At 42.8% G+C, this 26,577-nt stretch overlaps 1 protein-coding gene across 9 annotated transcripts in view; it reads right to left on the bottom strand.

Annotated features, from left to right (window-relative positions):
• SEMA6D (semaphorin 6D) overlaps nucleotides 1–26,577 on the bottom strand; it is a 584,591-nt gene that overhangs the window by 182,818 nt on the left and 375,196 nt on the right. For all 9 annotated transcript variants that reach the window (XM_067745918.1, XM_067745947.1, XM_067745962.1 and 6 more), the window contains exon 4: nucleotides 1,184–1,215. The gene's annotated coding sequence lies outside the window, so the exon portion shown is untranslated. The remainder of the gene's footprint in view (nucleotides 1–1,183; nucleotides 1,216–26,577) is intronic.

Raw genomic sequence — 26,577 nt, 5'->3', positions numbered from 1 at the left:
TTTTTATTTAAATAAAAAAAATATTTTAAGGACTCAACAGAGAGTACCAATAGCAAATCTGTATTTTCTTGTCTAGTTACTGCTTATTGTTTATTAACAGTGATTACATACAAAAAACCATTTTTTAAAAGCATTCAATACACAGTACAGTTTAACTTGATTTTTCGCTATGATTTGAAAACTTACCGTTTCTGAAAGTAACATAATAAATAATGGAGATACATTTAAAATAGACTTTAGGATAGAACCATAATTAATACCTAAGAAGCCAGCTGCTTTGCTACAATGTTGCCTCTTTCTATTTTTCAATTAACACATGGAGAACTTAAAATGTTTCAATTGGAAGCCCATCCTCTAAACAGGACAAGTCTGCCAAACATACTACAAACACATGTAGTAGTTTAGGAGAAATGGCACATACTGGAAATCCACCTCAATCTTATTAGCTTTAGCATTGCTCTCATTAAAAATAGAGCTGCTTATGAGTTTTTCCTTCCCAAGCATATGAAACATAGAACTTGGAAATGTGCCTTTTTGAAAAACTTATTCCTGTATTCATAAACCAGATGGTGCACATCAAATGCATCCTGATTTTCTAATGAAATAAAAAAGGGTTCCTATGGCGTTCTTTCACAAGATGAATGCATCTTCAATTGCTGGTTTTGATAGATACTCCTGGAAAGTTGAACAACTTGGCAAATGCTGTCCTGCTGGACCTGCTCCCCTGAGCGTGGTCCCAGCTCTTTACTTGGGTGAGGCCAAGTAAAGAGCTGGGACCATGCTCAGGGGAGCTCTGCTTTTGAATTCTTCCAAAGTAGGTTCTAGGAGCAGTGCAGGCTCTTCCACAGTCACTCACAAAGAAACCTTCTGTCTTTGAACATCAGAGACAGATATGAAGAATCTGCTGTCTCATAAAAGGTCTGACCAAGCAAGAAAAAGACTCTCTCTCTCTCTCTCTCTCTCTCTCTCTCTCTCTGTGTGTGGTTCACTGCTTAGTCAAGCCATCAAGCCATTTTCGTAGGATGCTTTCATTACTAACACCACCAATAAAAACCTAATTCTGGGCACCATTTGAATGTCACACTCATGACTTTGAGACACCAAACAGTAAAAATGTATTCAAAGCCAATAAAATTATGCTGGATTTTCCCAACAAATTACAGAAAAATATAATGTCGTTTACCTTGGGGAAGGTTGGTTTGTATGGCCAAAAACCTGAAAAAAGAAAAAAGGATTAATTTCTTGTTACTTCTGACCTTGCCACCATGATACTGCATTAAACACAGCTGTGGTATGCTTATTACTTTAGTAAATCCACATGTCATTTTTCTCTTGCTGGAAGTAACAGAATGGTTTAAGCCAAGCTGGATTTTAACCTGAATCCAGTTTCTCTATTTAATTCCACTCTTAAGTCTGGAATACGTTCAGCTGAGGAAAAACATCCATCGGCATACTTGAAGAAAACTGTGGCAGGATACACATTGTAGTTTGAAACTCTTTTTAAACTTCTGACAACTTGAAGACCTCTGGTCTGCTATGTCTTATTTTATCTCACTCCACAGATGCGAAAAAATTTTCTTTGTGCTGAGACATCCTATTTCATGAAATTCAACATCGTATGTCATTTTTCTTCATGAACTGCTCTAATTTAACGGTTACGCTAGAAAAGAACACACTACCAACAGGTTCAGCCATATAACACCCCAAACCTGGAAATAACAAGTTGGATGCTTCACAGCCTACACAATAAATCAGTTACTCCATCAATTCTACAAGCCTAAGAGTCTGAAAATGGAAGGAAGGTATTTTGAACAGCATCGTACAAAAGCTGTCACTGGGTTAGGTGTTCAGTTAAGCTGAACAACACGTCTTTTTCTCAGTTTGCTTTGCAGAAACATTTATTTTACATTTTAAATACGTGTATCTTCCAACTTGGGCTAGAAAGACCTAATTAAAAATAACACCCCTACCACCAAGTTACGTTAAGGTTAATCAATACTCCAGGATCTGAAAAATTTTCCCCAAATGTCACACAGTTCCCTGGGGCCTGGGAGTTTTCCTCTCCTTAAGGTAGGAGACTGCTTCTCCTCTTGGTGTTGTACCACTAAAAAAAAAAGTATTTAGCAAACAGGTACCAAATCAATCAAAAGGTTAGCATTCTTTTTATTTTAGTGCTCTTTCTTAATGGGCAAAAATTGATTAGTTCACCTAGAACATTCTTAGCCTTAGGGCAGAAACAGCACTTTGTACACAGTAGTGGACTGGATTTAAACAAGAAAAGAAAATCAACATTCAAGAATACAGTGAACTTCAAAAATGGAAGAAAAGAGAAAAAGCAAGGTCTGAAAGCATATTGAAATTCCTATCTATTTAAAATCTTATGTATATGTTTTAAGTTGTACTGGATTGTCAAGTGTGTACTGGTGCTTTATCTTCATTGGAAATGTACTTACATGATGACATCTAAATTCATCTGTATAGTTTATACTATCACCTTAGTTTCCCTAAGTTTCCCTTAGTTTCCTTCAATTTTTTTTTGAGAAAAAAAAAAATCAAGGTACTTCCCCAATAAATCCACAACCTCTGCTGCTTCCCTCCACCCTCACTTCCATACTGACTTCAAAGCTACTTTCAGGAAGAGGCTTCTTCCAGTGGAAAATCTGTTGACCTTTCAGATAAGACAGGGGGTGAAACAGAGCAGCAGCTAATTCCTTGCCACTGGCTAGAATAAAGTAAGAAGAACTCTCAGGACTTAGTCACATGAATCCCCTTTTACTCTGACCCTGTTCTACTATTTATTGTTTGGGCATCTGGAAGTATCATGTCCCTGGCACAATAAGTTATATTGTAGGGAAAGTGGTTTTTAAATTTAAGTGTGCATGAGCGTCCCTTAGCGGAGCTTATTAAAAATGCAGATTCCTGAGCTCTAACCCAGCTCTACTAAATCTGAATCTCTAAAGGGTTAGTGCCCAGGAATGTTTATTTTCAGTAACTTTCCAGGTGACTTTGATCAGATGGTCATTTGGAGAAACACAGACTTAGGAAGATAGGAAAAGTCATCTCAGTCTGTGCCAAGTGCCAAGCTTTGGGTGGGTAAGTCTATTATATGGATACCCCATCTCAGAATACATAATAAATGTTTTAAGTTTGAAAACTAGTATACAATATATAAGTACAATGTGTTCTTTACTTGCAAACGTTTTTCCTTCTCCTTTATGATTTCAAAATAGATAACTGACCTGCCTTAAGCATTATTTTCCTGTGGTAACCTATAAATCACTGAAAAAGGAGGAAGTTTAGGTAATATAGACTCTAATTAACATGGCCCTTATTTATTGTTTAACTCCAGTTAAATCATAGAATCCTTGAAATTTATAGCTGGAAGGATTTCAGAAGAAAAATTAGTCCAATCCTTTCATTTTTCTAGGTAAAGAAGCTTTCATGCAGAGATTAACTTTAGGATTATTTTATAAATGGGGGTGATCTGAAAGATTAATGGAAAATTTTAGCTATGATCTTGAATAATCGCCAGGTATCTGCTTAATTTTTACCCCTTCTCAGTGCAGATGGAAATATACACAAAAAGAACTATGTAAGTAAATACAATTAATCATAATCAATCATGTGTCTCGGATTTGCCTAGAACTAAAATACTGCAATGGACACATGGCATCCTGCTGGTTCTAATTTTCCAACAATTCATTAAACATTTCATGCTTTGCTTGTGACAGCACAAACCTTTCAACTTCCTATTATAATTAATGTTATGAAAGGTATCAAAATGCCCAAATACGTGCCATGAAGTCCTTGAGGGTGGGATGGCCATTTCCAATACACACAGCGTTTGCATAAATTATAATAAACATATTATCATTTTCTTTGTATCAGCCTCAGGACTTCACTTTCTTCATCTGTAAATGTTGGGCTTGGATTAGATGATATCTAAGAATCGAACAGTATGATACAATCAAGCTAAAACAAAAGGTCTGGTATAAAGATGCCAATTTTAATTTCAAACATATAAAAATATTTTAGAAGAGATCATCTCTCCCACCACCATCATTTCACTGAACAGGAAAATTTTAACCCCCAAAGCATAGGAAGCACATAGTTTCAAAATAAAGATAACTTTTAATTTGAAAAAAACATTAACTTTGTAAAGTGCGACATTGTCCTTATGTTTTCCATATTGCTACAGATTCACAAATAACTCTGTCACGGACCCAGTGCCAATCAATGACCTACTCTTTGGGAGCCACTGCTGTAAAGTTCTTCTACAAAGAACTCAGAGGCAGCATTTCCCTACGTTTATCTGACACAACACTCATCCCCTGAGATGCTTCTAAATAAAGGGTTTCCTGGTTTTAGAACCAAAGGGCGAGGCGGTGGTGGGTGCTTCACAGCACAATCCCCTTTTAGAGATTCTTGGAGAATAATATATACAGAGTTCTCTTGAAATAAATGAAATGTTAACTTTATTTCATCTATGATTTTAAAACTATTATTTACCCCAGGAAACATTTTTTGCACATCGTACCTATTCACATTCTGCAAAACTAGTATTCTGCATAGCACACTGTCAGAGAGCGTCTGTAATCTTCCCTAATCGGCTCCACACCCTGACCTGCCAATTATAGTTAACAGGCCCACCCTTCCCCCACTTCCCAATGGTAACTCTAGGGGAAGCTTTGACATACACTCAAGAAATATTAGTTAAGTGGACTGAAAGTGAGCTCAAGACTTGCAGGCCAGTTCAGAATAAAGCCCTGGGGAGAGGAAGGCTTGGTCTTCATGAGGGAGATGGTGTCCTCCCATGACCGTCAGAGAAACTCATGTCTCCTAGGCCCTCTCTCTTCCGGGTCACTTTGGCAGGTTCGGCTGGTATAACAGCCGAATAACAATGGCATAAACAAGATAACTTTGATTTTTCTCTCATATACATAATGACTAACATAATACATAATAGTCCTGAGCAGTGGTTCTCAAAGTGCACCTCCAGGGCAGCAGTATCCGCACCACCTGGGACCTTGTCAGGAATGCAAATTCTTTTTTGTTGTAGTTTTTTTTTTTCATTTTTTAAATTAATTTTTATTGGAGTATAGATTTACAATGTTGCATTAGTTTCTGCTGAACAGCAAAGAGGGTCAGTTATACATATACCTATATCCACTCTTTTTTAGATTCTTTGCCCATATAAGTCATTACAGAGTATTGAGTAGAGTTCCCTGTGCTGTACAGTAGGTCCTTCTTAGTTATCTATTTTATATATAGTGGTGTGTATATGTCAATCCAACCTCCCAATTTATCCCTCCCATCCCCTTTCCCCCTGGTAACCATGTTTGTTTTCTGCATCTATTGACTCTATTTCTGTTTTGTAAATAAGTTCATTTGTACCATTTTTTAGATTCCACATATAAGCGATATCATATATTTGTCTTTCTCTAACTTACTTCACACAGTATTACAATCTCTAGATCCATCCATGTCACTGCAAATGGCATTATTTTGTTTTTTTTTTTTTTTAAAGAAATGCAAATTCTTGAGAATATCCTCACATCTACTGAGTCAGAGGCTCACCCAGCCCTCCAGGTGCTGTCAGAACTTCCAGTTTCTAAACTTTCAGAAACACTGCTCAGAGGGAGCTGGTCGAAGGCTGGAATGGGGACTCTGCTCCAAGGGGTCTTTTAGGAACCCAGGCTCCTTCTCTCTTGATGCTTCACTCACTACACCTTAGGATGTTTCTCTTACACTCGTGATCCCAAATGACTTGCTACCACATGTGTTCAGTCCCAACTCCTGTGCTCTGTTCCTCAGGAAACGTTTTCTAAACCAGGTTCCTGCTCTGAGCTCTTCAGCCATCATCAACTCCACCCAGACGGCGGTAACTGTCTTCTAAAGAACTCTGTCATGCCCACTGATTCTCTTCAACTTAGTCCATCCCATCTAACTAGCAGAGCTATCTTTTGAAAAATGTGATTTGTTGTCTCTTTCTTACTAGACCATCATCTGATTCCCCTGCAAAGCCAAAATGAAGGTCACAGAGTCTTTCAATATCTTGCACCTATCTTTCTTCTTAATTATCCCTCAACCCCTCACCTGGACATCTTCGGGATCCCAGCTGCAGTAAACACCATTTCCAGAATTTACCACACCACTTCCACCCGCACGTTTTTACACATGCTGTTCCCCTTGCTTGAAATGTCTGTGTTCACCCTCCTCTACACACACACACTCACACTCACACACATGCCCTCAGACACAACCTTCTTTTTCACCTGATAAACACCTGCTCATCTTTCAAAATCTAATCTACACATCACTTCTGCGGGGCCTTTCTCCACTTCCCCATGCTTGGTTACTCGCTCCCTTCTGCTCCCATTGTAGCTATTCCTACTTATTCTAGAATACTCATCATATTGTATTTTAATTTTCTGTGTACAAATCTGCCTCCCAGATTAGATGGGGAGTTTCTTGGAAGCAGGCACTGCTACTTATTCAGTAAACATTAAATGCCCACTTTGTGCCCAGAAGTTCATATCCTGAGGCCTAGGGCCTAGCACAGTGTCCGTGTTCGATTGGTACCCAATAATGGCTAATTTAAAGCATGAATGCATTAATGTTTTCTGTGAATTCTCTCAAGGACGTTATGATTGTAATATACCTGTGGGTGTCCCTGAGAAACACACATGGAAGCATCTTAGTTGTTAGTGATATATTGAATCTGCTAAATTCAGAAATGGGATAGTGTTTTCAGAATAAGTATTGGCCTTTAAAGAGCAAAAGAAGAGGGAGGAGGGAAATGAGAAAAACCCTGAGATCAGGGCAAAAGATGTGAAATTTCTACACTCAAAGCAAGGAATGTGTTTGCATGTGGGGAAATTGGGCAGAACAAGTCCTGTAACAGTGATTGCAGCTCTACAGAGAAACAAATATTATTCTTCCAAGTTTGTAAGACTTAATGGCACCTGTCCCTCTTGCTGAGCTTGAGATGGTGAATTATGTTGTCTGTACACTGACAAATTTAAATTCCCGCAGGCATAGTTGACTATGACGCCACTGCACCCTGAAATCTTTCCCTTCGATTTTTAAAAGAAGGGAGAATGTCCTGATGTGTGAAGCTTTTCCTCTGATTATTTAAAAAATAAAATCTTTCCAGGCAATTGCCTACACACAAGAGCTTAAATTAAAATGCTCATTTTGAGAATTTCTCATGGAATTCCCTGTTTGGATTAAAGGCAGAGATCTTTTCTTGCCTAATGATGGGACAAAGAGTAATGAATGCTTCTGAAATTCCAAACCAAGTTAGAATCAAGGACATTCAGCAGAGAGAAGTGGTATGGTTATGGCTCTCAGGAAGAGGCAGAAGGGCAAGCCAATCGTTTCATGGTCTGTCCTGTGCCAAGACCTAGCTTTGTTTATTCGATCAGTGAATCCATTCTGGAAGGTTATGCTCATTATGGTACTTTGTCACTAATAAGATAAGGGAAACAATGTGATTGCCAAGATTGTTACTTTTCAGAATGAATCAAGCGATATAGATGCAGTTATGATGAATAATTGTTGGATGTAAAATATTATGGACTATAGTTACAATTTGTCAGTGATGGAGCCACTATACAATGCAAATAAAAAATTCCACAATCTTTTCATAATTTTTATGAAGAGCCCTATTCTAGATGCAAATTTTTATTTATGTCGTTTTCATAGGTTGTAATTTGACATAGTCTCTGTCTCCTAAGCAAGAGGTTTGTTGTAAACACTCTATTTAGCTTGCAATTATCATACAGTTAAATGACTAATCACAGAAACTCACTCCATGGTCATTGACAAAAATGGTCACACTTACAGCTGAAATTAACACAAAGAAAAATGGATCTGCCTCTCTCCCACACCCAGGAAGTCAATCACAGAAAAATGTCCCAAACGTGACCACAATTTTGAGATGAGATACAGTTAACCTGTGCTGTCTGAGCCAGAAAATTTCATACCGTAGGTCTTGATTTCCCACTCCAAGTACAGCTGAGTAAAATGAAGAAAGATGGGGAGAATTCATCCACAGCAACAGGGTAAGACATTCTGGAAGTATGTCTGGATGAGATGCTTGAACTCTATTTCAAAACATTTTTCTTCCCCACTAACCCTTCTCTTATGGCCTACCAAATAAAAAGATACTGATTTTTTTTTGGAGGAGGGAAGTGACTTTTTATTTTATTTTATTATTTTATTATTTTTTCTTGTGGTACGCAGGCCTCTCACTGTTGTGGCCTCTCCCGTTGCGGAGCACAGGCTCCGGACACGCAGACTCAGTGGCCATGGCTCACGGGCCCAGCTGCTCCGCGGCATGTGAGATCTTCCTGGACCGGGGCGCGAACCTGTGTCCCCTGCATCGGTAGGCGGACTCTCAACCACTGCACCACCAGGGAAGCCCAAGATACTGATTTTTAATGAAATGTACTTATGAAACAATGACCATATCTTTCTAGCTCCCATTACCTTGATTTCAGAAATAATATCTAGTTCATGTTAGAGACTTCTGTTAGGGCTGGAAAACTCAGAAAATGTCGCCAAGAATGCCATGGACAGCAGGAGACAACTGCTCCCCCCTGGATTTCACTCCTACCGCTGCAGAGTTTATCTGAAAAGGTGTTGGGGTCTTTTGGAGTGTGTTGATCGTATGCAGCTTTCTTTCCTGTTCTCCACTGTGGCTCTTTCAAAATGTCATTCTCCCAAAGTTCTCTCTCCTATCATATTTCTTATCAGTGTCAGCAGATAATCTTGCTTCTCCAGACTGAGAGACACTAGAAGCCAATACATGGGAACTCTCCCAACAGGCTGAAACTTCTATACTGACCTCCTCCTCCCTTTCTTCACCTAGGCATTTGCTGTGTCTTCACCCATCCTCACCTGCTTCTCTCCTGATATAATGAAAGAGGTGTTTCTCCCACAGTCTAAAGCTGAACCCTCTAACTAAATCTTGAATCCTATCCTCTCATAGCTCTTCTCTCCTATATTTTCAACTTTTAGAATAGCTTTCCCATCGATATCTCAAATCACAAAGCAAATGAAAACTTTCCATAAACCTTTCTACTCCTTAGAAATCAAACGTCCTTAAAGAACTTTTTCCAACTCGTGTGCTGTGTTGGTCAGTTCTCAAAAATGACCCTACAACGAACCATTCCTCCTGGTCTTCAGGTCCTTGCTGGGCTGGACTTGTGACTCACTTTTTGGGCAAAGGGACGCAGCAAAGGGACACTGTGTAACTTCTGAGGTTAGGTCAAAAGAAGTCTTGCCCTTTCTACCCGGGTCTCCTGGAACACTCGCTTGCAGGGAAGCTAGTAGCCACGTAAAAAGTCCAACTAGCCTGAGATTGCTGTGCTGGTAGGAAACCCAAACTGGCTATATGGAGAGGTGGTGTGGAGAGAGAGAGAACAATGCCCGTCCAGCCCCCAGAAGTTCCCATCAACCCAGGTGAGTACCTGCCATGTGGGTGAGGAGCCCTCTTGGACATTCAGCCCAAGAGAACCTTCAGTTGGTTCCAGCCCCAGTCAAGACGTGACTTCAACCATATGAGAGATACTGTATTAGTTTCTGAGGGCTGCTGTAACAAAGTACCACAAACTGAGTAGCTTAAAACACCAGAAGTTTACTGTCTCATAGTTCTGGAGGCTGGAAGTCTGAAATGAAGGTGTTGGCAGGTCCATGCTCCCTCTGAGACTCTGGGAAGAATCCTTGTTTGCCTTGTCCTAGCTTCTGGTGGGGGCTGCATGGGCCTTGATCAATCCTTGTCACTCCTTGAATTGCAGCTGCACCACTCCAGTCCCTGCCTCTGTCATCACATGGTGTTCTCCCTGTGTGTTTTCTAAGGACACCAGTCATTTTGAATGAGCAGCTCACTCTACCCCAGGATGACCTCATCTTAACTAGTTATATCTATAAAGTTCCTATCTCTAAGTAAGGTCACATTCTAGGTACTGGGGGTTAGGACTTCAACGTATGTTTTTAAGGGACAAAATTCAGCTCATAACAGACCCCAGTCTAGAACCACTCAGCTGAACATAGTCAACCTGCAAAATGTGAGAATAGTAACACCCTTAAAAAATGCAGGATCTGGGCTTCCCTGGTGGCGCAGTGGTTGAGAGTCCGCCTGCCAATGCAGGGGACACGGGTTCGTTCCCAGGTCCGGGAAGATCCCACATGCCGCGGAGTGGCTGGGCCTGTGAGCCACGGCCGCTGAGACTGCGCGTCCAGAGCCTGTGCTCCTCAACGGGAGAGGCCACAGCAGTGAGAGGCTCGCGTACCGCAAAAAGGAAGGAAAAAAGAAAAAAAAAAAGCAGGATCTGCAAAGTGCAATAAAACAAGGTATACCTGTACATCTACCTCCCTTCCTCAGTGAAGTCTATCAAAATGACCAAAGAAATTTGTATGCAAGAATAAATTCATCAAACCCCCGAAAAACAAAGGGTGACCTCGGCAGACCAGAATCTTGAAGCATTTCTTAAAGATGCAAAGCAGGTGGAATTAGATTGAAAGAGGAAGCAAAAACACCAGCAGAGAACCCGGGAGGAGGCTGAGGAGAGAACCACTGAAATAGTGACACCTGCTGCCTCTACAGAGCCCAGGGAAGAGTCCACGCTCGGAGTTGGTAGGATCAGGAGACTCTGACAGGGCCAGAGCCAGCCTCTCCTCCCTGCAGCTCCCTCTTCACGCAGAATAGCCGGGCAAGGTATGCTCCCTCACCTACGGGTGTTACAGAAATAAAGTGGGGCCCTTGCACGGGGGCTCCTACCTTGGGTATTGAGGCCAGAGGGTCAAAGCGTAAAGCCTTGATAAAGGCAAGGCTCCGCAGATAGAAGGAAACAAAGCAGGGAGGGACACCCAGCTCAGCGTGGGGGCAGGAGCCATGAAACTGCCTCCCGCCCATCTGCCCGCTTCTACTGCACAACCCAGGTGGGCGCGGGGTCCTCGTCTGTCTGGCCACCCTCACACCCTGCGGGAAGCCTGCCCACAGGGACCCTCATATGACTATCCAGCCCATCCACTCACGAGGTCATTTCACCACGGACAGTGCAGAGCTGTTCTGAACAAGAGACACCTCTAATTCAGCACTTCTCAACATTGGCATTACTGACATTTGGGGCCAGGCAGATCTTTGCTATGGGAGTCTGTCCTGTGCACTGGAGGATGTAGGACAAGTCACCCTGTCCTCTACCCACAAGATGCTATAAGTACGGCCCCCTGCCCAGGGTTGTGACAGCCAAAACAATGTCTCCAGACATTGCCAAATCACCCCCTATTGAGAACCATCATTTTTCTTTTTAACATCTTTATTGGAGTATAATTGCTTTAAAATGGTGTGTTAGTTTCTGCTGCATAACAAAGTGAATCAGCTATACATACACATATATCCCCATATCCCCTCCCTCTTGCGTCTCCCTCCCACCCTCCCTATCCCACCCCTCTAGGTGGTCACAGAACACTGAGCTGATCTCCCTGTGCTATGCGGCTGCTTCCCACTAGCTATCGATTTAACTCACCGCTAACAAGTCCCTTCTTCTGCTCTTTGCTTGCTATTAGGAGGCTATAAGTCTCTGCTGTCTGGGAAATACTGGTCGTGTCTAATTGTACCGGCCTGCTTAGCCCCTACCCCACTCTCTAAATTCCTCCAGGGACCCGACTCTCCTTCCCAGGCAGAGCTACCTCGGAGGCGCAGGCTCTCAGACAGCATCCAGATGTGGGTCTTCACACCACGCTGGCAGATGCCGGCAGGGGAGGCTCTCTGCCATCTCTAATGTGTGATCTGGGACTGCAGAAACGTGCAGTTCCTGTGCTAACTCAAAACTGCTCGCCAGAGATGACTGTTTGTGTACCAAGCCAGAGGAGAGTGGCTTACAAGAGAGGAAAAGCAGGGGTGGAGCAGGCGGTGGACAGGTGGATTCGACTCCCCTGAAGTTAGTGGAGGGAGCAAACTCTTCCGTGAAGGACTGGGGTAGAAAAGAGAACAGGCAGAAATTCTGCCCCCTCGACAGCTGGCTCTGCTGGAGTTTCACTGGAGTTCATTGCTCCTCTCGGAAAAGGAAATATCCCCAGGAAAGACAAGCCTCGCCTGCTTCTGGGAGGAAGCCTCATCTCCTCAGATGCCCTGGAGATGAAAGGTCGGGTGGAAGGAAACCTTGGAGAGTGAAAAGAGACACTTAATTGGGGTTACGGCTGGGGTCCTTTGGGGGATCCTTCCAGCAGGCTGACCCCCACCCAAAGGACTGGGAGTGTGTGTTAGAGGAGGGGAGGAAGAGGGGAGAAGGGGCCTCTTTAGCTCAGTCTTTCCATAGGCGGCGGGAGAATGTCTTCATCAGCCAGGCGTCCAGTTAGCCTTCTTCAGGGCTTTCCTATGGAAGCAGATGCACATGTGCAACTTCCCAACCACTGTTTTCAGAGGGAACATATCTGCCTGAGTAAATCAACCTTGCCAACTCAGCTCTCACTGAGCTACTAACAGCAAGCTCACTCCAGTGGCAATGGAGAAGGGTGGGGAGCTCCAGGCATTCTATAATTCACCAAGATGCCAAAGTGCCACCTCATTTAAAAAAAGAAGTTGTCAGAGCAGTGGGCAGCAAACTCGGAGCCCACCAACTATTGTAAACAAAGTGTTATCAGAACACAGCCTCACTCACATTGTCTATGACTGCTTACAGTGACAGAATAGATTAGCTGTGACAGAGACCATATGACCTGCAAAGTCTAAAATATTTACTACCTTGCATTTTGCATGAAAAGTTTGCCAACCCAGCTCCAGGGCACTGAAGGCAGAATTTTTTTTTATATGCCATTCAGTAGCCTGCTTTCTTCTCTGTGCTTAAACAAAGTGTGAGGCTCACAATATTGAAGACTGACATTTTTTGTAGAAGATATATTTAGGTCTCTTCATTTTCCAACAAATGGTGCTTTTCAGAGAGGTCTGGAATGCTGCCAGCAGGGTCTAGTGTGTGGATCCTCAAGTCTGCAAGGGTGTAAGGTGGAGAGAGGAAAGAGAAGACCAGAAATGTTTGGATGGAAGGAGTGAAGACCAGGTGATGAGTCTACTTTAAAAACACAGGACAGGGTTTCCCTGGTGGTCCAGTGGTTAGGACTCTGCGTTTCCACTGCAGTGGATACAGGGGCCCAGGTTCAATCCCTGGTCGGGGAACTAAGATCCCAAAAGCCAAGTGGTGAGGCAAAAACAAAACAAAACAAAACAAAAAATAACCCAGGATGGAGCCAGGTGAGTGGTGGGGTGAGGCAGGACAGACAGAGTCCTGTATCCAGGGCCCTTCCCCACTCCCAGCCATCCTGCCTTCTCGTCTCTGCTCCTCCACCTGTAGTGAGGAGCTTCCTCCCATGGTCGCCCATCCAGAAGTGCCAAAGCCCCTTCTCCCTGTCTGTTGCCCCTGTATTGCCATCGCCTTCTTTTTTTTTCTTTTTTTGCGGTACGTGGGCCTCTCACTGTTGTGGCCTCTCCCGTTGTGGAGCACAGGCTCCCGGCGCGCAGGCTCAGCGGTCATGGCTCACGGGCCCAGCCGCTCCGCGGCATGTGGGATCTTCCTGGACCAGGGCACGAACCCGCGTCCCCTGCATCGGCAGGTGGACTCTCAACCACTGCGCCACCAGGGAAGCCCCTGCCATCGTCTTCTGCTCTTCCTCACCCTCAAACCCAGATCACCCAGAGATTTCCATCTCCAGCCCATCCCTCCTGCAGCTTTTCCAACCCCCTGGAAGCACCCTGGGGAGAAGAGAGTAAACACACACACACGGGCAGCGCTTGTAAAAAACCTGTCAAGTATCATTTTGAGAATCTTAACCTCTGAAATACAGTCCTAGCACAAAACAAGTAGCAGAACAGAGTTTTCTTTACCAATTGATGGCTGCAGAGTTGGGGGGCTTGTGAATGCATCTGTTCTGTAGGATTTTTCATTGAAGAAAATACATTTCATTTGGCAAAGGACTGTTACTGTGAGCCAGCTGCTGGGGCATACAGGAAGCTTTGCTCACAGAACTCCAACTTAAGATGGTGTTGGTTTAAAAGTGGTTTTATCTTCCCAAAGTAAAACTTGTTTATACAATGACTGGACATCAGAACATTTGGATAATGCAACCCCCTTGTATTTACTGCATTTGTGTAATACTTTACAACGAATAAAAGCACTTTCACAGAGATGGCTATAATTGGTTTTCCCGGCCAATCTGGGAGGTAGGTAAAATGCTATTCTTTTGGAAAAATAAGTAAATTAGGCTCATTGAGGTTAACTGCCTTGTTAACCTTGGCTGCACTGGGTTAGTACACTAACCAAGTCTTTGATTTCTGTGTTCTTGGAATTTTCCCTAGCATTCTTATTGTATTTTCTAAATTAGAGTGCTAGTTTTATCTTGTAATGAACCCCTATCATTTCTTGCAAGAGGCACCTGAATTCTTAAATTATTTTTTTTAATTAATTAATTTATTTATTTTTGTGGTACGTGGGCCTCTCACTGTTGTGGCCTCTCCCGTTGCAGAGCACAGGCTCCCGGCACGCAGGCTCAGCGGCCATGGCTCACGGGCCCAGCCGCTCCACGGCATGTGGGATCTTCCCTGACCGGGGCTCAAACCCGCGTCCCCTGCATCGGCAGGCGGACTCTCAACCACTGCGCCACCAGGGAAGCCCCAAGGCACCTGAATTCTTATGCTCACTAAGCATTGTCTATATACTAAATAAAGGCTATATCGCAAATACATCCGAAGAAGCCATGATGAATAGAATATAATTAACTCATTTACAAGATGCCTTTTGTTATTTTTATAATCAACAAATGTTAAGAGTAAGGTCCTTTTAAAAAGCCTGAGAAATGTAAAATAATAGGCTAACTAAGTAGGCATTACAAGATTTGGGGAACCATAGGAATATAATCCTGAACAAAGGGTCCCCTCTTGGCCCCATCTTTCCTTCAAAAGTCAATCAATCGGGCTTCCCTGGCAAAACAACAACAACAACAACAACAACAACAACAACAAAAGTCAATCAATCATAATAACTCCACATAGAGAGGTTGTGTGCCTAGTGGTTAGGGCTGCAGGCTGGAGCCAGTTAGGTCCTGAGCAAGTTTCTCAACTTAAGCTTCTGCAAGTATAAAACAATACTTACTTTACTTGGTTGCTGTAGGGATTGAATAGGATAATTCATTTTTATAAACTACTTAGAACAGTGCATAGCACATGGCAACTGATGGATAATTTTTTGTTACTGTTATCAATAGGATTATTGGTATAAACAATACATTTTTGGTCTCTCCCCTACCTCAGTCAGAAGTCTCTCAATTTCTGTGAAAAGATGCTGCATGGCTGAGGTGTTGGATGCTTGCAGAAACCTGTTATAGGAAAGGCGGTCTGTCTTTCTCTGATTTCTTGCTACACAATGTTCTTGCCTCTATTAAGCTAGCAAAAAGCCCCGGGCAATATTACCTTTTCAAGATGAGGACAGGCTCCCACATTGGGGCTGTCAGAGAGAATTTGGGGTGTGTGAGCCATTTAAATGAATCAGACCTGACAAATCCAATTTACAGATTAAAACAATGTTGTGATATTTACCAAAAGTATATACAGCAAGTTAAGACACCTCCGACAGGCAGCATTGATTGCCTATTTTAATCAGCTGGTATAATTTAGCTACCACCAGAAGCAAAATGCTTAGGAAAGGGAAATCTGATCATAAATAATTCCCATTTTGATGCCTTTAAAAATCAAGTAAGACCTTTGTTCAGGGTTTGCTACAAGGTGACACATCGACTACATTATGCGAGGTCACATCAGGTTTCATTTGGGTGTTAGGAGAAGATCTGATCTGACATAAACAGACGCCAAACAAAGCGTTTAAAGCAATTTTACCAGATGCTGGTATATTAAGACAGACAGAGAAATGACAGAAACCCACTGCCTGCATATATTCACTAAATCTCCGGTGCTTGTGGGACTTTATCAATATTACTTAATATCCCCACCGATTCTGAGCAGAATCAAGGATCATAGCCTTGAAAGAGACCTCAAGGAGTTCCTCTGTCTAGAAACACTGGAGCAAGGTTACTGCTTAGGAGAAGCATGGTATGGCTTTCAAAACTCATTTGTTGAATGAACAGAAATAATTCTCTTCACCTCCCATCCCCAGAAGGCTGCTTTGTTCTGGAGGTATGAGAGGGACTGAAAAGTATGGGGCAGCCTCAGGGGTTTAAAGCCCTATCCACTTACTTATTTATTATTTATACCCTGCCTTTTTCTATAAAAGATTTGAGGCAGCTTACAACAAAAGACACAAACAGGGACTTCCTGGTGGCGCAGTGGTTAAGAATCCACCTGCCAGTGCAGGGGACATGGGTTTGAGCCCTGGTCCAGGAAGATCCCACATGCCACGGAGCAACTAAGTCCGTGCACCACAACTACTGAGCCTGCGCTCTAAAGCCCGTGAGCCACAACTACTGAGCCCGCGTGCCACAACTACTGAAGCCCCTGTGCCTAGAGTCCTGCTCTGCAACAAGAGAAGCCACCAGAATGAGAAGCCCGCGCACCACAACGAAGAGTAGGCCCCGCTCACCGCAACTCGAGAAAGCCTGCGCACAGCAACAAAGACCCAATGCAGCCAAAAATAAATAAATTTACTAATTAAAAGAAAAGACACAAACAATAATGAGCCTTATCCTCAGTCATCCCTTGAAGGGTTTCATTATCACTTTCATGATCATCAAAAACGAGTACGAAGTGGCTATTTGCATGGCGTGCTATGCCGGGGCTGAATAAATCAGGCAGAGCCAGCGCTGGCCTCTGTAAATTTCCACCCCTTCAGTTTGCGTTCATTCATTCCTTTGACAAATATTTACTCAGCACATCCCACATGCAAGTGCTGTTAGGTGGTGTGGGGGGTGGTAAAGTGAGTAACGTGTGGACACTGCCCTGCCTGCAAGAGGTTTACAGACAAGGGTAGGGGGTCTAGGACAAGTGTACGTGATACTCATGCGTGTGGGTGCAGATAAGACACAAACCTAAATTCCCCCAAGCCAGGCAGAAGGGATCAGTGCTATGGGTGAGTCGCAGAGAACCACAGCGGAAGAATGTCGAGGGGGAGTGCATCTGCTTGTTGTGTGTCCTAAAGAAAAACGGAGCTGAAGCAGATCAGGCTGCAGGCAAAGCTGTGAAGGAGAACTCAGCCTTCCCGGGCACCTCTCTGCCCTCCTGACACTTTCTGCCTCCTCGTTCCCCTCCTCCCCTTCTCATCTGGACACCCTAAGCCCTCATGCTGTCACAGCTGCCTCGTTTCACCTTTCCCAGAAGACTGGCATGCCACTTGCTGACATGTCCTGGGACAAATGCCCGTTTGGACATGCTCCCTGCTGGCTATCATCAACAACAGGGATATGGAACGTTTATCTACACCAAGGTAGAAATAACTAGCCATTATCTGTCACCATGCCATGCCTAGGAGTATCTGATTTTATAGGAGGACCATGCCTGGGCACAAAGGAAGCAATCTTGACCAAATCCATGATTCTTGGAGGCCTATGGTTGGTATGAGAGCTTCCTGGGCACCCTCCAATCCAGGACCCAAATAACTTCTAGCCCTATGTACCTAGAAGGCAAGGAGTCACCAGAGAGAACATTCTTGAAGGGTCTCAATAGAAGATCTGCTCTCCAGCCAGACTGTAAGGATGAGAAAGAACCTCTTCCAGCTACAGTCCTTCATTCGTTGGAGCAGTAGTTCTTAAATTTGAGTTTATAGAAGAATCTCAGGGGAAGCCTGAAAAAGTACAGATTCCAAGGCTCCATTCCTGGAAACTCCGTCTTCCTGAAGGAAGTCTGGAGGGGGTCTTGGAATTCACATTTTAACAAGTATCAAGGCAGCCTCTGAGGAGGTGGTCTTAGGCTCACCCTTGAGATATATTGCCAAAGGGACTCACATTCTAGCAGAAGGTCCAGAAGCGCAGGACAGATGTCTGCTCTTCACAGGTGAACTTCTAGCACCTAGAACAGTGCATAGCTCAGATTAAGCACTCAGTAAATATGTTGATTTAATTAGTGCCTGGGGACTTGCCCTGCCTCCTGGCACCCTGGGAGTGGGGGCCTTGGTAATATTTTTTGGTGAATGAAACCTTGGGGAAAGTATAAAGGTATAGCAGTGTCTGCAGAAAGGACTCTGGATTATGTCGATGTGGAATGAGGTGGTGGAGAACTAGTCTAGTTGAGAGCAGGTATCCCAGGTGTATCCTGCCCTGCCCTCAAGAAGCTGACAGGCTGAGGGTCAGGGTGGGAAGAAATGCTTTGAAGTTTAGCCCGAGGGTCACAGATCTGCTTAGCATCTCATCATTCACCACCCTCCCCTCCCTAGACTTCTAGAGGAAAGAAGATCTGAAAGAGCAGCGGAGACTGGAGAGGGAAGGCGGGACTGCAGGAAGCAGGCAGGGCAGGGAGCTCAAGGCCCCGGGCGACACACACCGGGGCTACCTGCTCTGACCCGCAAGGGAGACTGAGCAGCTCTTGCCAGAGCTCTTGCTCTTCTGCTTGGCAGAGAGCAAAACCCCAAATGGGCTGCTTTGGGCGAAGGCATTTACCCTGTGGCATTTAGCCTATTGTCAGGTTAAATTTATTCTTCGGTCTTCTGACTGGCTTTGATAACAAACGTGTCCCTCCATCTAGGAAGAGAAATCCTACAGCTTCTTCCAGTGACTCGTTGCTGTGCCTTGTAATCTGCTGTCAGGAAATTCTCATGCCTCACGTCTGATGTCAGTTAGCAGGAGAACAGAGCAGTCCCGACGTGCACTAACTGCGTCGTTAGGTTTCGTAAGAGTGTGGGTAGATCTGGGCTCTGGCAGTTGCGCTGAGCGAGACTGGCTGCCTTACAAATCTTGCTGTCATCTAGGATGGCTTAGTTGACATTTTGTCTGATCTATTTTCCTTTCACCAGTGGCGTGAAACAGGACACTGGATATAACCTGGTTAAACTGGACTTCTTCCCAATATCATCGTGCTTGAGAAAGCAGTCAATGGATCCAGAATCTGTTTGGGGGCGCTCTGGGAAAATTTCCCAACCAATATCTTCTTCCGCAGAGTTCAAATGAAGGACTCATCTAGGGATAGCTCCATATGTACGTCTATTCCCATGCCAAAAGATGTGAGACCTAGGTTTTAGCTGTTATGGTAACTTTGCATAAGAAGTGTAAACTCTCCAGACCTCATCTTCATCTGTAAATGGAGTGGGTTCTTCCATCAGTAGTGAAAAATCCCCTAATGAAAATTCCAATGATTTACAATATCCTATTATGTCTAGGTGATTTGGGGTCCAGCTACTTTCCCCACCTCTCCATTTCTTGCTCTGGTTCTCTTTGTTCCTCTAACACACGAAACTTATTCCTGCTTTGCACAAACCCCCTCCCCAAAACTCTCTGCCCTCCATGACCCCCATCCTCACACCTCTTCACAAGGAATGCTGTTACCCCAGGTTTTCTTTTTTGTGCATGAACTGACTTCTTCATGTTATTCAAGTGTCAGTTCGAATGTGACCTTCCCAGAGAGGTTTCCATGGTCATCAATCTAACGAAGTGCCTCCCCATTTCATCCCAACACTCTCAACCACATTCCTTGACTGAATTTTTTCAAAGCACTTACCATTACCTGGAATTATCTTCTTTGACAGTTTGCTTGTTTACAAATAGTTCTGCTACAGTGTGACATATGCATTCCTAAGAATCACCGTGTTGTATGAAATTACATACTATAAACCATGGAGCTACGGAGGAAATGGGATTGGGAGCCCAACACTCGAAAACTTCATCAGTGACATATTTTAAAAACATGGAAACAATAAACATGGCAGCACAGTTTTATATATGTTTACTTGTCGAGATATACATAAATACTACAATAAATGCCTCTTTATCTTGAAAAAGACCTGCAGTTTGCTTGTAGAAGTGGGGATGGAGTGGACTGCAGATTGTGAGTTATTGTGAAGTGGTGGTAGGAGGGTTATGGACAGCTGTTAACACCAGATGTAGCTCATAGCGCACTCAGAGAGTTGAGGTAGCTGGTAGATGTTTGAGTTGCATGCACATGTCCATTTTACGTATTCCTATGTGACTTGGTTCACCTTGGTGCCCCTTTCTGCATTCTAGTGTTTCTCCCAGGTGAAATCAGGCGTAAGCAAACATGAAATTCGAATTGTGCTTAAGTTATTCCCTAACATATCAATCAGGTTGGAACATATTCTCGTTTTCAAAATAAGCATTATAGGAGATCTGATAGTATTTGTTTGCTCCACTCACTAGAATTTAAGCTCCGTAAGATCAGGGAACTTGTCTGTTTGATTCATTGTTATATTTCCATCATCTAAACAGCGTGGAATATAGCAGGCTTTCAATTAATATTTGTTGAATGAATCTTTCTTCAATTTTCTTCTCTCCCCACATACTAGTGATACCCTTTCAAGGGTTACAGCGGTCCACATTGGTATGGTGGTGAGGAGGTAACAGTACGACCAGAGGGGTTTCAAAATTGCTGTGTTGCGGGTAGGGGGCCTGTGTTCTCTGAAGACAAACACAAACATGGAAACAAAAAAACCCCTAAAGCCTAAATTACTACAAATGGTTATGATATCCACATAGGTCCCTCCACCTTTGTAGTCATGAAAGATCTCTAAGGCTCCTTCTATCCATTACAAATACACGATTCTAATGATGAATTATTTTGAAGAGTCAGTGCAGAACTATGGACCTAGAAACACTACACAGAGCCCTATGTTATGTGGAAAGGTTCCTGGAATTCACTCCATTAGGAATGAAAGAAGCTTCAAGTCTAGCAGGCAAATTTGCTGGGAAACACTAACTTCTGTCCCTCCTCTCCATATGTGTGTCTCAGACCTAAAATTTAATCACTCTTCTACTAAGTCAGAGAACAGAATTAGAAGTGGCTTTGAAAGGTCATCCTAGACAGGTAGGTTATGTCATATTCCTAAAGGGTTTGAAAATTGTTCGAATTTCAGGGAAACTGTCTAGCGCTACCAAGTAAAAGGTCAAATCAGAAAGCCCCCAAAGAGCTAAGGAATGATCTTTCTTCTGAATTTTTCTGATTTAAATTCTGAACCTAAGAAAATGTGCCTGCAAATGCAAATGCTGTGGTTGAGCTACTGTAGTTTATCAGGCAAAACAGGGAATATTCTGTTATGATTCTTTACTTCCTCAGTAACTGCTCAATCTTATGGAGAGTTGAGTGGAGTGGCAAAGTAATTACATGGTGAGTACCATATATTTACGATTATTTACGTTTTCTAGATTGGAGTACAGGGTAATTATTTTTGGTCTTATTAAGTGCAAATTACCAAGTAGTCTTCAGGAACATGTAATTACTATGTACTGTAGTCACATGCCACTTACCAAGCAAAATGAATGCAGTGAAAATTTTATTTAATACCAGCAGAATGACACATGTGGTTTTATGAAGCAAAGTACAGGGACTTGCCTTCCTGTCTTGGGAGAGGAAACAGAGCAGCCCTTCTTAACTTAGGGCATTTCCTCAGTGAACAAGATCCATATTTCTCAAGGGTTGGTGCTCATTAAGAATGCAGATGTCTGGAGCCCCATGCCAGACCTAGAGAGTCCCACTCTCGGAGGTGAGGCCGTGGAGTCTGTGTCTTCAGCAAGTCCCTGAGGAGCTTCATGTGTGCACTACAGTGAGCAAACATCTTCCCAAGAGTCACAAAATACTCTGACCAGCAGGGTTACCTCTAAACACAGAGGTGGGAAAAAAATGGGGCCTAGGTGGCATACATTTTTCTGTTTTTCACTGACTAGTTTCTGTTCTTTTTAGATTTTACATTGACAAGTATCCTTGAACCCATGGTTGCAAAGATATAGAAGTCTTATTATATGTTGAGTATTCCCTGTGAGTTGATTTTCTATTATACATAGATCATGTACATGTAATTTAGTTTAGATCTTTTAGATTTTACTGAATACACACACACACACACACACACACACACACACACACACACACACACAATCTGAGGGACAGAAGTATGAGGAAGAGCCAGAGGCCAAGAAGTGATTTGCCTCATGGTCGGAACAAGGGCAGATTTTACTCAACAGATATTTCCTGTGCAGTTACTCCATGCAATGTAAGCTCACTTTCTATACCCATTCCTTCAATAGGTCTCATTTCCTTAATTGAGATAGATCACTAGAGTGGTTAAAGGGCATAGGATCTGGAGTAAGGAGACTCCAGTCCCACCATTTACTAGTTAGGAAACCATGGATGCTATATCAATATTTGTGTCCCCCCACAATTCTTAAGTTGAAATCCTACACCCCAAAGGTGATGGTGTTAGTAGGTGGAGCCTTTGGGAGGTGACACGGTCATGAGGGCGGTATCTTCATGAATGAGATTAATGCTCTTACAAAAGAGACCCCAGAGAGCTCCCTCACTCTTTCCACTATGTGAGGATACAACTAGAAGTCTGTGACCCACCAGAGGACCCTCACCTGACCATGCTGGTACCCTGGTCTCAGACATCCAGCCTCTAGAACAGTGCCAAATAACTTTCTACTGTATGCAAGACACCTAGTCTGTGGAGTTTCGTTACAGCAGCCCAAACTGACTAAGACAATGGGCAAGTCACCCCCGTGCTCACTTTCTTCATTATAAATTAGGGATATAATGCTCCTCTCAGAGGGTTACGTTCAGGAAAAAAATTACATAAATGCTTGCAAAGTGCTTAAAACACTGCTATCATCTATAAAAGTCTCAAGAAATTTGGCTATTATCGACGTATTAAACATGAAAATACCATATTCATATATTTGGCAGTTGGATTTTCTTCCTCACACCCATTCTGAAAGGAAAAATCAATAAGACAGTTTTTACACATATCTTTCCTCTCACATTTTAAAAACTCAAACCGCATTGACAGGCAAGAGTAGAACATGCTTTGTCCTTGCCAAGGCAGATAAAAGGTTAACTTTTTGACTTCAAGAGAAGCCAGCTGGAGAAGCAGACAGTCTGCTAACGGTGAGGGAGGGGAAGCAAGAACTAATTTTAGCCATCATTCTTCAATCACTGTCCAGTTCCCTCTCACACTCCTCCCTGCCTACCCCCATCCTCTCTGAACTGTGAGGCATAAGACTGCTTCCCCAGGGCACCTTCAATCCCGGAAGGGAGGGACATAATTCTACGACAACCCACTGCCTCTTCCAGTGAATTAGAGATGCTTATGCCCCAGCTTCAAAAATATCCTGAACACCATAAATACCAGCTTTCTATCACTTGCAAATTATCTTTGTCTTTTTCTCAGAAACACTCATGCAACCATGTTCCTTTCCTACCATTTTTGCTGAAAGTGACTTTTTCAGAAATGTGAAGCATTGCTGTAGAAAAATTTGAGAAAGTCCAGATACACTTTAACTCCGTCTTATAGTAAACAAAGATGAGGAAAGCAAAGATTAATGATGATTGCTAGGGTGAACCCATATGCTTGTATAACTTTCTTCACCCTGGCTGTTGAAGTGAAAATATCTGGGGAAAGGAGAAAAAAAAATATTCAGGGAAATATATTTCATGAGCCTGATGTTCTGCTATAAAGATTGTGAAACAGAATATATATTTGTGAAATGCAAACATTTTTCACCTACTAATGTTTATAATTAAGGCACAAATTCTTACTCAAACAAAAACCCTAGCTTGGGGAAGAGAAGCATAAACAGAAACACAATTAATGCTTTTGCTGACAGCGGGTTTCTTCTGTGGAGAACAGCAAGCATTCCACGTGTGGAGAAATACCGAGATGTACTTCTGTAAGTACACAAATGTACGTGCACATAAAATACGATCACAGGCAATGAGAGCTCAGAAACCAAAGGGGACATCTAACCTCAGATCTGAGAACCACATGAGCTCGTTTTGCTCTGGATTGATAAGCAATGCAGAAAAGGCTTGGATGACTTAGTCTGAACGCAGAGAGAATTAAAGAGTATTAGTTCTTTCTACCAAGCCAGAGAAAGCCCTGCCTGAAAGTATTCTGCTGGTGCTAGCCCAGGCCCAGGGAGTAAGAATTTGAAAAGAGAAGTCTTAGAATCACAGGACTGTAAGAGGCCTTAAGGGTCCTCTAATTCAATCCTAGATGTGCCAGCAGAAAGAACGCCCCAGTGACCGCTGGCCCAGGAACAGGGTGATTCAATGCAGTCACATAGCCTCTCAGCCTAGTAACGAGTGAGACTCAGACAAAGGGAGTCTCTACCTGGGGCCATCTATGGATGTCAGCAGGCCCAAGATCTGAGAGAAATTCATCAAAAGTGGGGAGATGATTAGACCGTCTTGCCCTACCTCTTAACTGCACTCATCATCATCATCTTCACTTTTTGTCTGAAGCTACACTTGGGGGCTTGCCTTGGAGCCTGGGCCTGCATTAGTCCCCGTTCGCAGGTATTTATCCCTTGGCCTCCTATACCTGTGATGGGAAGATGAGCTGAATTCAGCAGCATTTGGACCATGGTCTTAACAACTCATTTTAGTTTCTCTTTATTTCAGATCTATATCTCCATTACTCTGCCTTTTAAAGGGTAAATTCTAAACTAGACTCTAAACATTACAAAGGGTGGGTTTCAGTCAAAATTAAAATAAATACAGACAATCCATTGGTTACTGATAGGTTTTTTTCTTTTTTAATAAATCATGGTCAATTAGTAATGCTGGTAGAAACTTGTAGTTTAAAGGAATAGCATTGTGTACCATTTTGTCATTTAAAAAATTTGTCTCCTTTGGGTAAATCCAGAATTTCCTCTATCATGGCTCCTTACGAAGCCAGACTGGAAAAACTGGAAGACAGAAAAGACAGTATGCATTTATTTAAATAATATATAGAAAGTATCTACAACATGTTTCCTTCTGTTAATCTTTGAATCTGCATATCCCTCGTCCAGCTTCTACACCTACAAAGGTGAGATACCACAATGTTTACTGATGTCTTTATGACACCTCCTGGATGTCACCTCAAATCCCTTAGTGCAAGAGTGCCCACATCTTATACTAGCCAGCCTCCATCTTCCTGCACCTTCCCATGCCCTCTAGCCTGGGTTCCTTTAGCCCACTCCACATCTGGGCTTTGCTGAAACTTCAGCTAAGACGGTCTTGAATCTCTTAATGACCTTATTTCCACCCCCTGCCTGCCCAGCAGCTTTATAATCTTCTCTATTTAAGAAAGGCTGCGTGTTGGAAGAAAGCTATGCATACTCTGATCCTCTTTCAGCACCCTCAAAAGAATTACAGAATTAAGAGATAGAGTGAAGTACATTACTACATAATTGATATGATTAATTTCTTTCAATGAATATAATGACAATTGTTTCTGCAGCGCCCTTGTTTCCATCAGCTCAGTGATCTGATCATCAGATCTGGTTTCACTTCATAGATACAGCTTAGCAAACACCATTTGAAAGTCCTTTCATTCAAGAAGCAACCTGGCATCATATTTTTAATGTCATGTTTGCTTGTCAAGAAGCTAAGAATTCTTTGGATTTTACAATTTGAACCAGGATTTAGCCAAACTAAATTATGATCTGTCATTTCCTGGGTAGATTAAAGTATTCAGATCCAAAATAACACCAAACCAAAGCTACTTTTTGAATATCGATCATTCTTAACATTGTGGGGCAACCGGGAGACATCAGGGCCCTGAGGATGAGATTAGTCTCTATCCAAAAGAACTTAGATGTTGTTCAATAATTGTTTTATTGTACATCAACCTGCAAGGTCCATCGATTCTTGCTTAATAATTCAGATAATTAGCAGCTACAGAGCTCTAATGCACCACACTACAGGCCTCAGGCTCATCATTTCACCAATTCACAGCAGCCCCACTGGGATACACACTATCACTCTTCCCAGCTTTACAGATGATAAAAGTCAAGTGACCTCCCTAGAGTCAAACAATGTCATTGGTGGAACCAGAATTTAAGCCCAGTTTGCTTGACACCAGAGCCGAGTTCTTGAGCGCTGGGTGTAGAAATCTAAGATGACAATGCCTCTTGAGAATGGTATAGTTTATGTGAAACAAAACTCTAGTGAAAAGGAGAGCCCAGTGCATACAGGCTTTGTCACAGAAGACTGGCTGGATTTGTGCTGGGTCACAGTAGAGTACAGATGGCATCATTGATGAGGGATACTGTGAAATCAAAAGCATGGGGTAGGAAATGGATAAAGTGGTTTGGGTGTCACTTAGATGTCAACGTTAAAAGATTGAGGGTTTATAGTTGGAAGGGGTGGAAAATAAAGTTGGATATGTAGGGCTCATACCCAAGGAAATGTAAAGCCAGGCTGCATTCAGACTTGGTTTGTCAGGTGTAAAGAGTACAGCTAATGGTGAGCCAGGAACATATTTTAATAGTTGTGTTTTAGGAAGATTCAGTGCCATGTTAGCTACGAGAGATGGCAGAAGAGAAAACCAGCAATGATATACACAGTAATCTCAATGAGAATCAAGATGAGAGATTGAGCAAGGGTGGGGGCAGAGGTAATGGACAACTTGGGGTGTTTTCATGATACCTCAA

Source organism: Pseudorca crassidens, chromosome 1 (assembly GCF_039906515.1).
Source record: "Pseudorca crassidens isolate mPseCra1 chromosome 1, mPseCra1.hap1, whole genome shotgun sequence".
Classification (NCBI taxonomy): Eukaryota; Metazoa; Chordata; class Mammalia; order Artiodactyla; family Delphinidae; genus Pseudorca; species Pseudorca crassidens.
This window is presented reverse-complemented; position numbering and strand designations above follow the sequence as displayed.